Genomic DNA, 15,500 nt, shown 5'->3' on the forward strand with positions numbered 1-15,500 from the left:
GGAATAACTGAAGTGAGTCTAGATTCATAATCTAAACTAGAACTTCTTTTGCAAGTCCTCTTTGTACTTCACATACTAAAATGCAAGTAGCTTTGAAGGAAATGATGAGGAGTTCTGCCCAAGATATTGCATTTAGAATACAATCCTGACTTTGAATGAAAAATAAATTAGGTACACTCTGGAATGTTATGGAAAGCAATGGCAAAGAGGCACTGTGAACATTAAGCAGGAAGTGAGTCTAAGTAAGAGAGAGCCGCAAATATTTACTCCTTACTGTTAGCACCACAGAGTGGTTGATTCTATTGGATACAAGATAATATACTATTCCAGAAGATTTAAGAAAAATGATTTTTAAAAATAGAATATGGCTGCTTGGATAATAGAAAAAACATTTTCTTTATTTGCATCTCTCTGATATCATATACACTAAAAGATCATCTGTGTATATGAAGTATGTTCTGATAACTTCTACATCATGAAACACTGCAAATATTAGAGATTCAGATTAAGTATAGCTCCTTTTTTATTTTTTAACCAAACATGAAACCCAATAATAGAATGTCACACTTGTACAAACAGAATCTGGAAAATTAGCACTGTGTATTTCAGTTTGTCACTTGTCAACAGCTATGCCTTTCAGCAAAATAAAATTTAAAAACTGAAAAGTATTTATGAAAGATGAGTAAAGAGCTCCAAGTTGTGTAAACTGAAAAGTTTTGTGAAATTCAGTAATAAGACTGTCTGAGTTATTAAAGACATATGCCTGCAAAATCATTTTATTTTTTTAAAATTTTGTCAGATAAATCAGTTTAACAAATATTTTAAATGTGTTTTGAGCGTATCAAGTAGTTGATTGCAGTTTCTTTAAACTATATAATAATTTTGATAATTTCAATTTTTCATTAAAAGCATGTATCTCAGTTTTAAAATGTTTTCTTTGAAATCTCTGAAATTTTTGAATTTTCCTTGTAGAAAATTCACTTTTTAAATTAATTTCATTCACTTTTAAATTAATTGTTTCTGTTTTTAAGCTTTTGTCAGTACACATTTTTTTTAGTATTCATTAGTTTCATGTTGAAAAGTATAAATACAATTAAGTTTTAATATTGATGTTATATCCTGTGACCTTGATAAATTTACATCATAATTTTGATAATTTATTTTTCATATTATTTGGAGTTTTCCATGTTTACAATCATGCCATCCAAAAAATGGATTTTCTCTTTAAATTCCAATCTTTATGATTTTTTTCTTGCCTTACTTCATTTCATTTGCTAGGAATTCCAGTGCATATGGTCAAATAAAACACATGACACTGGACATCTTTTCCTAATTTCCAAACTTGGGCAAAACAGTTTGCTTCACCATTAAATATAATGTCATCTGTAGGATTTTCATGTTTTTTTTTCATGGAAATTAACTTTAAAAAAATAGTTACTTACTTAGAATTATTTTCATACAAACACTTTATAAAGTTTTGGGGTAGTAGTAAATACGTATATCAAGAATTTATGATTTACTAAAAAAAAAGAGTAAGAGACAAAGAATATTTACTTGACTAATATATGGTTCTTCTATGACTGGGAAGTTTTTGTAATTCTCTAAATTTTGAGATTTTCTCATGTTTATTAATATTATTGGTTAATAAACATTATATAAACAAACCTAATAACAATATAGTCCCCAATCACAATAATTTTTATAATGGTAATTATAGCAAAAATTTCAACATAAATTATCCTTAAAGAGAACTTTAAAATTTGAAGAATTCCAAACTGACCCCAGCAGATAACTGTCAATACTCCCCTATAATCCTCTTCAATCACCAACACTTGAGTCTTTGTGCTTGTGTACTGTCCTCAGGGTACCAGGAACTGTTCTCCCTATGGGCAGCAAGAGTGGAAATCCCTGGGCAGTAACACCTTTCCACCTCTTACCTTAGCTCTTAAACAATGCCTGGAGGGTGAGGAAGGATTAGCATACTGTTGCCCCTACCCCCTGATGGGGACAACTTGATCTTCATGGTCTCCAGAACTCCCAGATGCTTGCTTCCCTGAAATAGTGAGTCCAAGTTAACTTCATGGTACTTTGGCTTCCTTCCCTTCCCAAGGCCCATACTTTCTACGACTTTTAACTGAGAAGGAAATCCTTAAAGAAATCATTTTCACATGAATCATGTATCAGTGTTAGTTTCTGGAGACTCAACCTGAGACTGTGGCCATCTTTACTTTTTAGCTAATAAGCAGGCTAGTCATATGTACCAACAATGGATTGGTGTTTTCCATCAATCCTTATTTTGCTAAGTTCAGTGCTTTTGATGCTTAACTAGACTACCCTATTTTATGTATTTGTTTAAAAAAAATGGACTGATGGCAGGGGTAGAAAAAAATGACCATCTAATAACATTTATACATTAGCTAATCAACTTGTGTTGCAGTTGTTAATGTTATCAAGAAATTATTATGTAATTTAACAGTCTCAGAATGAATGGAGAGAGAACGTTTTCTTCTCTGTGCTCCAAATTGCTCTCTAATTACTTTAAATTCTTGGTTTATGAAATTGTTCTTTCTATTTGACTGTTACTTGGAAGCCAGCATAATGTTTCATTTATTTTGAATTCAGTACATCTTTTTTTTTAATCTTTTTTTTTAATCAATAAAGACATAAATGAATAGAGTAGGTCAGGATTTGTGGCTTATGTATAGTCTTGAGCAGTAACAGACAAAATTGAGTCTCAAAGTCATAAATCTAGAATCAAAACAATTCACAGTAAAGGGGATGTTTGGTCAGCTCTTTGCTGCTTCTTCAAATAGATATTACCTAAAACTATAATAAAACCAGAGTAAATGAAATCTTTTTTTCCCTTATCTTTATACTAACAAATGCTCAGTGGTAAACCTCATCTATATGTGTTTTGGCTTTAGTGATGTATCTTCATACTACTTTTAGAACTGAAAATTGATAGAATGTGTTTTGATGACAAAAGTTTGACTTGTCTTAGTTTTTGACTAGCATCTATGTTGGAGGTAATAAAATAGCAGCAGAAAGTAAGAACTCAGATCATTCAGTATTTCCATAGTGCATCTCTGGTTCCGGTGATATTGCCAAAGCATCCTAACAAACTGACAGTAAGCTAAGCTAATTTTAAGCTGTAAGATAATGTCATTTGAAAGCCAACAGAATGTCAGGATCGTTGTATATCATGAAGCTGAATTGAGTCATGGGGAAAAATCTTTTAAGTGGGAGGAAGAGAAATAATTCTGAAAATAGTATTTTAATTTTCTACAAAAATATGGATTGACTTTACAGTGGAATCAAACTTTTCTGACTTTATCTTATAAAGGTACACATATATTTGTATTATAAATTATATTTAAGAGTCAGTATACCTCTTCTTTTACATTGTAGTTACATAATAAATTTTTCATGCAGCAAACCAAAATGCCCCATTATCCACTTTTCTATTTATATTGAAGTATCATTTTTGTAACAGTCGAGCGCTGCGTAATACACTTCTTTATTACAGTATAAAATTTCCATAATTGGAATACCAATTTAACTCTAATCTTTTTTTAATTGAAAGTATGTGAACTATAAAATAGCAAAATAGAATATATCTTCAAGAGATTCTCTTTTATCTTTCTGTGCATAAAAAAGCCCTCCCAACACTAATTAGCAATTGTGTTAATAGCTTTGGGAACATTTAAAGCACTAAAATTTTTGGTAGAACTTAGAAATAATGGCAGCTATTTTACAGATTTGTAAATTTGCTGATCAGTATTAGATTTTAGTGAGTAATTCTAGTTGAAAGAGTGAATAAATAATATTTATGTATGGAACAAGTTAAGATTGTATTACAGAAGTTATACCCGCTATCTAATATGTCCTTTAAGCTGTCCTAGATTTTGTACTTTTATATGTAAAAAAGAATCATTAGCAAAAAGTGTTCAACTGTGCAAGTTTACAAGTGTACACACATACATTTATATATTCAAAATTGTAAACAATATGCCTGTTGTAGGTTCAAATATTTCTAAAAGCAATGATGTTTAACTATTTATGTAATCCTGTCTAAAGCAATACTCAAAAAGTCCACTCTCAAGGCACAGTATGATCTAACCTTTTTCTAACTACATCTCCCCCTTCTCTGCCTAGTGATCTGTGCTTGCTTCTAGCCTGCTTCACTGCCTCCTTTCTCTTCCCAGAAGTTGTGGAACATTTACTTTGTCTTGGGACATTTTCACTAGCCATCCCTCCTGTTTGGAACAGTATTTCCTGAGACAAAGCCACAACTCTGTCACTTCTCAATGAAAGTTTTCTCAACCCTTATATCTAAAATTATAACCTGTTATTTGCTCCCCACATTTCCAAATTATTTTGCCATGCTGTTTTTCTATAGCACTTATCTTCCTTTTACATACTGTAAAATTTATGTATTCATTATGTTCATTGCTTATCTGTTTGCCCTACTCACTAGAATGTAGCTCTGCGAAAATAGGGTTCATTTTAAACAAATATACCACAAAATCTGAATACACTGCTCTGTACATAGTAGCTGTGCAAATAAATATCAAGTGAATAACTGAATTGAAAAAATAAGCAGATAAAAGCAGCAAAGCTTGAATCAAACAATAAATAATATAAATATGATGATATCCTACATCTTTGTGATGCTAAGGACTTGATATAATGTTAACCTCCTAGGTCCATAAGGATGTTCATGAACTAAAGGTAAATATAATATATTTTCAGACTGAGGTTATTCACTTACTTTCCTATACATTCATTTCTGATTAATAATTCATTTCACGATTAATCAACTATGTATCATTAGAAAACAGTGTGGGGAACAAGGTTTCCCTTTCATTGTGTTTTGATCTATAAGTTGATGATTGAAGAGACTACTTGTACATTGAGGAGTCCTTGAATACTTTAATTATGGATGTGCTACCATGAAATTCTTTCCTGAGGATGTGAAGCTACTTTCACATTTTTCTAACTGGAAATATTCCACAGTAAATTAAGGATGCCCAATCCTGTTTCAATTCCTTTTGTGGTTAATGGCAGTATATGATTCATGTACAGTGAATCACAAGATGACAAAGAAGTAATTTTTGATAAGAATGTGGAAGATAACTTTGAGATACGAGAAAACAAGTATGCCAGTTGAGAGAAAGTGTTTGAAAAGGTCTGAAGACTTAAAAAGGCATGATGTGGTCAGGGAATGGTCAATTCTCCAGTAGAATTGGTTCCTCTGGTGCTTGCTAAGAAGCAGTGGAAAATTAATCAGGAAAAATAAAATATGAGAAGAACTTTATGCCAAGCTAAACTTGGATTTATATGAGTGTTTTTAAGCACAAAAAAAGTGAGAACTAGTTGGATAGAACTTGAAACAAAAATGTTATTTTTGACAAGCATTTTTTTCATTACATTGCATGTATTTTGTGTGAGAATTTTATTTGTGCATGTTTGTATATGTTGGATATAAAAAGCTAAACTAGAATAAAGGTGTAAGGCACATTTAAATACAAAATTTCAAATGTAATATATTTCTACATAAAAAATAACATTCTTTCATTTTTGTCCATTGGAAACCTAGGTTTTATTCAAACCTAAAACTTACAATACTGCAGTTAGTGTTTGCTAAATTGATGCACAAATTTCAAGAAACTTATATGGGGTTATAAACCATAAAATGTAGTGGTATAAAGAAACATTTAAAACTTATTATTTAGCACAGTAGAGTGCTTTTCAAGTTGATTTTAATGGACAATCTGGAAGTTGTTAGACAATCATTAAGTTGCTAGATGACGTGTTGGTGTCTCTATTCTTTTCATTAGCTAATAGTAGAATATTTAATACACATTGTTAGTTTGATCTTTTGACTACACAAAATTATTTCACAGTTACTAAACACTGAAAAGTATTTTTATATTATTTATTTTATCTGGTGAGAGAACCTTTCCTCTTTCACAGCTTGCAGGGACACAAGTTCTGTCCTGATTCTTTTTCTTTTTTTATCCTACCAAGTTATGTGGTATATTTCTTGTAGTTTGGATTATAAGAGATCGTCTACCAGAGTTCAGTAGGTATTCTGTGAGAATTGTTCCATGTGTAGATGTATGTGGGATGTATTTGTGAGAGGAAGTGATCTTCACATCCTTCTTTTCTGCCATTTTGATCCAAACTCCTTTTCATCCTCTCACATTTTACAACCATATCAATAGGCCTCTGGTTTAAAAGCAGTGGATTACAGGTTAAATAACTATAAGGGAAAGAACTATCAGGTACAAATTCTGTTTTAGAAGAAGTTCTCAGAGACCCAAAAACAATAGGGGATACCAAGTGAGGACGCTAAAAGGAAATAAAATCTCAGGCATCTATAGGTTTATCAAACATAATAAAACACTCCTAGCCAGTAACACAAGTCCTAGCCAGATAAATATTGGCTATTTGTTAATATTTATTTATAAGAAAGGCCTTATTTACCTCAGTTCTTATTTCCAACAGAGGATATTCAACATTCAAGAAAAAATTACAAGGCATATTAAAAAGTTAGAACAAACAGTATAAACAAGGGAAGCATCAAAAATGGATTCAGTTGTAACACAGATTTTGAAATTGTTACACTGTTTAGACTAACTTGAGGAGAAGAAACTCCAGGGGATTCAGGGTTAGGATTTTCCCAACATTTTCTCGAGCTTTCTTTCAGAAATTCTTACATGAACTATCCAAGAGATTCTTACAGTGAATACATGAGACAAATCTTTCAGCTCTAGCGGGAGAAGCCAAGAGTAAACATTTTGAAACAAGCCTAGAGACTTCTCCGTAGCAAAGGACTACTCTCCAGTGCAAAGGAACTTAGCCAGCATATTCTGAAATTTGCTCTTGGAGTAGGGGGACACTTCTTCCAACTCCAGCTTCTTCTAGTCTTTCTGCCTCACTAAAGTCATCAGGAGTCATGGCTTCACATGACTTCAGAAAAAAAAAATTGGAAATACAGCAGCTATGCAAAAAAATAGAGATTAGAGGGGGAAAATTGTGGGGAAACACTTGTGAAGGAGAGCGCTCTCAAACACAGGTGTAATAGTGACTAAGATATAATCGTATTTATAGAATGTTCTTTTCTTCCCTTCAAAGTAACACCAAAACATCCATAGGGCTACAATATATATATAAATAAGAGTAGATTATAGCTAATGTCACTCTCTCTGTGGATAAGTACATAAGGAAGTCAATATGGAAGATAAACCTAAGGATATTATAGGAGTTTGAAGCATCTGATACTGTCAAAGAAAAAAATTGCACTGAATGGAGTTAAACAGGCAAGGAAGACTTTATTGCAATTGAGGAAAGAGACTGAACTCACCTCTGTTGACACAAAAGGCTTGAAAGTTTTTAAGCGCTGGGGTGAGTTAATGGAAAAGTAGCAGAGAATTTTATTTATTTGGGGATTTATTCAAAGTAATCAAGACAGGTTCATCATTAAAAATGCAACCCATCATGGCTTATGAATTGAAACAGAATAATCATTTGACAAAATTTAACACTCACTTGTGATAAAAACTCTAACCAAATATGAGTAGAAGGAGAGCTCCTCAACTTGATAGAGAATACCTACAAAATCCTACAGCTAAGATTTATACTTGATGGTGAGAGATTGGAAGTTTTATCTTGGTACCAGGAAAAAGCCAAGCATGTCCTATCTCACCACTGCAATTCGACATTAGAAGCTGGAATTCTTAGCTAGTACAATAAAACACAAAAATAAATGTGTCCAAACTGAAAAGGAAGAAATAAAACTGCTTTTCTTTGCAGATGACCATATCATCTATGTAGAAAAGACCACATAATCTACAAAGCAAACAGAGAAACAAAAAAAGCTTCTGCAACTAAGCAAGTAGAACAAGACTATAGGATATAAGGTCAGTATGCTTTTTTTCCTTTTTTCTTTTTTTTTTTAATTGAAGTATAGTCAGTTACAATGTCTCAATACACTTTTAAAAGTCAATTAGTTTCCTATAAACTAGCAATGAACAATTTGAATTTGACATTAAAACAATATGATTTACAATCGCACCCCCAAAATAAAATACTATAAATCTAACAAAATGAGTGTAGAGTTTATAAGTGGAAAACTTCAAAACTGATTATAGTAATCAGATATCGAAATAAATGAAAATATTTTGTGTTCATGTATTGAAAGGCTCAATATTGTTAAGAGTTAATTCTTCCCAATTTGGATTTAAAGCAAGCAAAATCCCAGCAAGTTCTTTCACAGATACTGATAAATTCTTCTAAAATTTATATGGAAACCAAGGAGCTAATAGACAACAGAAAATTGTCAAAAGAAACCAAATTTGAAGAACTCACCCTATCAGATTTCAAGACTTATTTTGAAGCTACAACAATATTAGACAGTATAGTATTGGTCATACATGAAAGAATGGAAAGGATAGAGACCCTAGAAACAGATTAACACAGAGTTAATTAATGTGACAAAGCACAAAAATAAGTCAGTGGATAATGAATAATTTTCAAGAAAACATATGGAAAAATAAAAAAAAAGAGAGAAAATCTAGCCACAGACCTTATTCCTTCCACACAGTTTAACTCAAAATGCATCACAGAAGAAATTGTAAAATGCATAAACTTCTAGGAGAAAACGGTGTTGATCTTGGGTTTGATGATAAGTTTTTAGACGAAATAGCACGATCCATGAAAGAAAATAAATTGTTAAAATGGACTTTATGAAAATTAAAAAAATCTCTGTTCGTGAAAACACTATTAAGACAATACATGTTTTTTAGTAGGTTTATGAGTAAACAAACTATATTCATACTATGAGTTACTATTGAGCGACTGAAAAGACGTGTCTTATCAAGACACACAAAAACATGAATGAATCTTATGCATAATGTTATATAAAAGATTCCAGTCTGAAAAGGAAATACACTGTATAATTTCGTGTATAATGACATTTGTAACTTCTCACTCCTTAAGTATGTATAGAGTAAGTCAGTAAGCTACACATACTGACTTTCTTTTTAAAAATGCCGTATAGAAAAAGAAAGAAAAGTTACTTTACAGAAACCAAACAAATACTATCTCAGGAATGTGATCAGAGTCAACATGAAGAACGCTAAGTCATGTTGTTAGTGTGTTTCCTGATGTGGTGCGATGAGCATGGCACTTTACCTCTGTGGTCTTGATCTTTAAAACCCAAAACTCCAGTATAATCATGAGAAAAATATGAAACAAATCTTAATTGAGAGACATTCTACAAAACAGCTTACTATTACTTATCAAATTTGTCAAGGGCATCAAAACTAGGGGAATCTGAAAAACTGTCACAACAAAAAGAAGCCTAAGAAGATATGATGACTGAATACAATGTTGTATTCTGGATGAGTTTTTGGAACCCAGAAAAAGACATTTGGTAAAAACTAAGGAGATCTGAGTAAAGTATGACCTTTAGTTAATAATAATGCATCTTTATTAATTCAGAAATGGTGTCAAATTTATCATATTAATATTAGATTCTAATAATAGTGGATACTGGATATAGGGTATATAGAAAATGTGCATTATCTTTTCTATAAGTCTACTATTCTAAGATTAAATGCTTATTTAAAAAGATATTCAAGGAGAAAAATCTTATATCTGCTTAAGGAATGAGGGGTAATACTTTCTATATCAGCCCTTTATTGAGAGCAGTGGAATTAATGTGCAAATTAAATTATGCAAACTCTGAGATATTTTTGGTGTATAATCATACAACAGAATAGCTTCTTTCCTTTAATTTGCAGTTTATTTGAATTCCACCACCAGAAGAGATTGACTATCCCTAATATTAGGGGATATTCTGAAACTATTTAACAACAATACCAAAGACCATAATGAAGTGAAGAATGTTGGAATAAATGATCATTATTTTTTACTTTTCTTTTTTTTTGTTTGGGGTGGGGGGGTCCTTGGTAGTATGATGGGGGAGCCCACTCATGTGAGCACATTATTTTTTATTTTTCAATTAACGTAGGGTAAATTTTTAGTGAGAGATGTGACAAATTCAAATTTATTATTTATTCCACTTTTCATACATATTAATACCAAGACTGTGTATCTTTTTTTCTGCTACCCGGAATACTTTTTTCTTAAAATCTGTTAATGTATGGCTTTTATGCAAAGTTTCCATTGTGTCCTAGCTCAGAAAAATGGTATAATGCTATTATGTAATCTAGTTACTCCTTTGATAAATATAGAAATCTACACAAAATCCTTTAAAATATTCATAAGTAATCTTATCACTTAATCCAGCATTCTAAGTGTGACTCAAATTCTGTACTTTCTTTCTGTTTTCCTTAAGCAAAATGAACAACTCACTTTATCAATTAAGAAAATTATTCCTCAGAATGATTAACAGCAGAGACAACTGCCTGAAAACACGCACACACAGAATCCTTAAATATAGTTTGTTTTCAACTTATTTTTTGGAATTCACCTTCTGTACTACCTGGCACAAATGGTAAACCTAAATAGATGGTTTTATTATGTATGTCCTTACCCTGTCACCTGTATCTACTCTTTCAAGACTTTGCTCATAGGAGGCAATTTATCAGTTGTGCCTTCCCATTTTTCTCACAATCTGTGCTCTCCCTTTTCTACCAGACCCTATACCCAATTTCAGAAATGAAAAAAATTTTTGAAAAGAAGTGTAGCAATTCATGGTGTATTGAGAGCTGAACTTGATACATTTATTTCCTTACCTTCATGCCAAAAATGCTAAGAGGGCTGTATTTATGCCACAGTACTGAAGTTTTATGAGTCTGTATAAAAAAGGTACATGGTTAGAATTGATTCATCACATCCCAAAGTGGCATAATGAAAACAGCATGTCAAGATAAGGAAACTTAGTATAATATAGCTATCATTTCTGAGTAACCAGAAGCAAGGGTGTGCTCCACATTACTCTGCAGGTAGTATTGTAGCATAAGGAGGCCAAATAAAGGAAGATGAAAAACATACATAGCTGTATCTGTATTTACATATGCCCTATTTCCCAGTTTAGAGAACGAGGTTTCCGTAGGAATGTATTAATTCTTCCGCCTTTTGCATATCTCAAATCCTCTGAGCTGTCGGTGACTAATTTTTGTGGAATGGCAGTATATTTGAGACCTCATATATGCAATCCTATAAAATCTAGAATTAGACCACCTGGATTTGAATTCTATCTCTTTTACTTACATTTATTTTCTGAGTGTAATAATGGGAATTTTTATTTAATTACCCATTTTATTGTCTTTAAAATTGAAATAATGAAAACAACTTATACTGTTATTGAATTGATTCTATATATAAATAAATAAATACAAAACAGGAGAGGATGATATAGCTTAAAAGTGGTAGAGTGCATGATTAGCATGCATGAGGTCCTGGATTCAACCCCAGTACCTTCATTAAAAATAAAATAATAATAATAATAATAGTAATAACAACCTAATTACTCTCCCCTCAAAAACAAGATACAAAACACACTGTGATGCCCAGCATAATAAATATACAATTAATGATAACTACTCAGTACTTCCCTCTAGTAGATTCCCCCATATTGCAACACCACAATCAGTAAAGAGTCATTTCTTGCAGTAATTACCTGTATTCATAATGACAGATATTATCTTCAGTTGTACTGAAATTCTGCAATAGTCAACCTAGAGTGTTGTTTTACCATTGAAAAGCCACACCGTCTTCAGTTAATAAGATGCCTAAAAGTTGTGCTTGTATTTTGAGATCAAAGAAGTATGAAATTTAGCTCCTGTTGCATCTTTACATTAGAAAGGGATGCTTGAAGATAAATGGGCATATTAGCATATTATGTATGACTAGAAAAAGTTAATTGTCAAACAGTTTTTGTGATCATAATTTAGAAATTGAAGTAGGGGAGCAAAATTTGCCACTCCAAAATGCATCTGTTTGGCACGCAGAAAGAAAACTAGAATAGAGTTATTGCTAAGAGAGCTCTCAAACGGGTGGCAGGAGGCCATTAAGGAAGTGTGACTTATGCATGTCTCAGCGTGGATGGAATCTGACCTCTTGACCACTTACTGTACTAACAGTGGCATCCAGAACATCTGCCAGGACACTTGCCTTAAAACGACTTATGATTCTTTTAAGGACAAATATTTCCTGATCAGTCACAGCCAGGCAACTTTAACAATTCTTGTGGCTTTCGTGTCTATATGCCTCTGACTCTTCCTCTTCCTTGGAACACTCAGTTTTACCAGAATCTGTGTCTCCTGAATTGCAATTCTTAAAGCCTCAATTAAACTGTTTTCATATTAGCAGACTTCTGAACATTTTTTTTTTTTGGTCAACAGGTATGAGCATTAATTTCGGTTGATTATTTTTAAGAAATTAAAAACTCAGGAAGTGGGTTTTTTTTTCACCTCCCACTTAGCTGTTCCCAGAATAGAACTACCCCAGAGATATCTGCAAGGAATATGCTAGATGTGGTGGGGAAACTCAGGAGGGCCTGGAGATCAAAGTCCACGGCAAAGACCCAGCCAATATCAGTTAACCAAACATATGCTTTTCCACCTCCATGTGAATTTCCTTCCTCTCCTTTAAAGTCCCAAACCACTACCTCAGCATCCTCTTTTGTCTTCATCTGAAGATCGTATGTAAGGTGAGCACTTTTGCCATTTTGGTGAGTTACTCAAATCCAGGTCTCTCCCATGTATACATGTTATTAAACTTTTATTTGATTTTTGCCTGTTAATTTTTCTCATGTCAGTTTTATTCTGAGACCAGCCAGAAGGACCTAGAAAGGTGGAGGGAAATTTCTTCAGCTTGACATACTATCAGAATGCACGGGTCAATTATGCATAGTCAGGAGTATGGGTTATTGTTCAGAATTATTTGGCATCAACTCACAATGAGATGGATTATTTCCTATTGGTGTCTTCTGCTGCTCTTTTCATCAGTGGCTTAGAGGCACAGTTTTTGTTTTCTCATTTTTTTTTCACCACACTGGAATTGCAAACAGAAAGAATGAAGCTTCTTTTCATATGTATTTTCCTCACTCGAGATCTAAGTTATAAGAAAGGAATTTTGTTACCTTTTTATTCTATTATTCATAGATAGACTACTAAATGTTTAAAAACAGATTCCAGAAAGAAGAAGGAAAAAAAACCCTGATTTGTAGTGTTAGCTGATTTGTGTGGAGGAAATGCTCCCACTTGGCCAATTTCAAGCTACCAGTGTAATGCTGCAGACCTCAGAGTTAGGAAAAGATGTTTTGCAAAATTGAATCTTGTGAATCATTGCAACTCAGCTCCAGCACAACATTGTGTGTGTGTGTGTGTGTGCGCACAACGTGCATGCATGTGTCTGTTTAGCACTCATATGCCAGGGTTTGTTTCAAATACTGGGGAGATAACAGAATCCAATAGAAAATATCTCCTTTTATAATATGTCTGGTCTATGGGGAGATACAGACATTAAACTCTTAAATGAATAAACAAATCCATTAATTTCCAAAGCACTAAATAAAATAAAGGGAAATATAAATAATATAAATATAAATAAAAAATAATGTGAAGATGTGATAGAAAGTGACTTGGGGATTTTGAGAGTCAGGAAAATTCTTCAGGTATTTCTATCAGTAAAGTCCCTTCTGTGGAAGTGACATTTGAACTCAAACTTATGTGAAATCAAGGAACAAGCCATACAAAGTGTTGAGAGCAGTGCGCTCAAACTAGCCCCGAGGTGAGAACATGCTCAGTGTTTTTGAGGAGCAGAAATAAGCCTGGGGTGACAGCTGGGAAATGAGTGAGGAAAGATGTGAAGGTAAGGTCAGAGGAATAGGGCAGATTAGCTAGAGCCCAGCTAAGGATGACACACAGTGAGAATTTTAGTGCTGGAAGGCCACAGTATATTAGAGTGAAACATTTGCCTCCAGAGGAAGAGTTTTAGGGACAGACTTCACACGTGTATAAGGCTATCCCTTGGCGAAAAAGAAACAGCAAGTTAACACTGAAGTCCTGGTTCTCAGTGACATTTTCTTATACAATCTAATATTAAGGTAATGAGTTTGAAACACTGCTGTGGGTGTCCTCAGACTTTGGTGAACAAGCAAAAGTTACAGTTTACTTATAAGTTAAAAAAATAGGATTCTTCCAATTGTTAAGAGCAAATTATACTCCCAAACCCCTAAATGAAAATAGAACTCTAGGTCTTGATAATGAATATCAGTCACTTGCATTTGGCAACATGTTGAGATTTTCGATAATTTTCTTAAATTTATTTTCATTTATTAACTTAATTGTCTTATGAGATAATCAGAATAACTTTTTTGAAAAATTAATCTTTCAAAATCAAAATGAAGAAAGTGAAGAGCAAGGAATTCTGGTGCCTGTACCATATTGGATATAATTTCAAATCTTATGTTTTTTTACTTCTTACCCATGCTAATTTTATTGTACATGTTTATGATTTATTTTTACTTGAGACATCTTTATTTTCTCCATGCTGTTTATCTCTTTAGATATAAAATAATAGAAATTAATAAGCCAGTTAAAAATGGATTAATCATCATATTTAAAACTTGCTTAAGTAATAGTTTAGCCATTTTCTTCATAACATCTATGCACTGTTGTCTGTGGATTTTGGTTTTGTAAATATTCGTAAGTACTACTTACATTATTAAAAAAAAAACCTTTCAAATATTAAAATCATCCCATAGGATATTGAATTGTATCCAAAGAAGGAGCAAGGATCTTCTACCTCAGTACTTGGTTTTATGTAGGATATTCTGGAAACATTGTATTTCAGTATAGAAGTAGCCTTCACTTAGGACCTTCTCAGTGCCATTTTGACAGCTGTGCTCTGTGTTGCAGTGTATCAATGAGATGGCATATAATTAAATTATCTTGATTAGCCTTCAAATATATGAAATGCTCAAAAGCTTTGTTCATTAATGGAAATACTTGAAGGACAAGGGAGGAAGCTAGATGTCATGAATTATTTTAAGTTTCTTCGTCTATGCTGTTGGATAGAGTTTGTAAAATCGGTGTTATCTATTTATGAAGTCTCTAAATATGAAGTCTCTGAACTAAATATAGATACAATGCTTGACTCAATGCCATATGAATACTTATTAATACCAGGAGAAGGAGAACTTTTCACTTTCCTCTGCTGCCCTGGCCTGCTTAACTACACTACTTCTTAGCTCCTCTAACCTTTGGGAGAAGGAACCTGATTAGTTAGAGTCTAGGTAATCTATCAACCAGTCCCTGTTTCACAAGTAGAAAGTATCACTGCTAATTTTCAATGCTATAAATTAAATGGTGTTTGATTTCCATTCAGAGATTCCCTCTTATGTGTAGATTTCCCTTGGAAGCCCTCTTGAAAGCTGATATAACTGGCAGGCTGAATTCAGGCATTCTTAGACCCCCTTTCCCTAATGCTTTTATCACAGTACAGAAAGTAACTTGGAACTC

The 15,500-nt window shown here is 32.7% G+C and overlaps 1 long non-coding RNA gene across 7 annotated transcripts in view; it reads left to right on the forward strand.

The window, feature by feature from the left end:
• Positions 1–15,500, forward strand: part of LOC135323329 (uncharacterized) — a 430,798-nt gene that overhangs the window by 239,906 nt on the left and 175,392 nt on the right. For 6 of the 7 annotated variants that reach the window (XR_010384767.1, XR_010384770.1, XR_010384765.1 and 3 more), the window contains one exon: positions 7,819–7,925. The exons of the other annotated variant lie outside the window; for it this stretch is intronic. This is a non-coding gene — a long non-coding RNA (uncharacterized LOC135323329). The remainder of the gene's footprint in view (positions 1–7,818; positions 7,926–15,500) is intronic. 7 annotated transcript variants of the gene reach the window in all.

The sequence above is a fragment of the Camelus dromedarius genome, chromosome 2 (assembly GCF_036321535.1).
Source record: "Camelus dromedarius isolate mCamDro1 chromosome 2, mCamDro1.pat, whole genome shotgun sequence".
NCBI lineage: Eukaryota > Metazoa > Chordata > Mammalia > Artiodactyla > Camelidae > Camelus > Camelus dromedarius.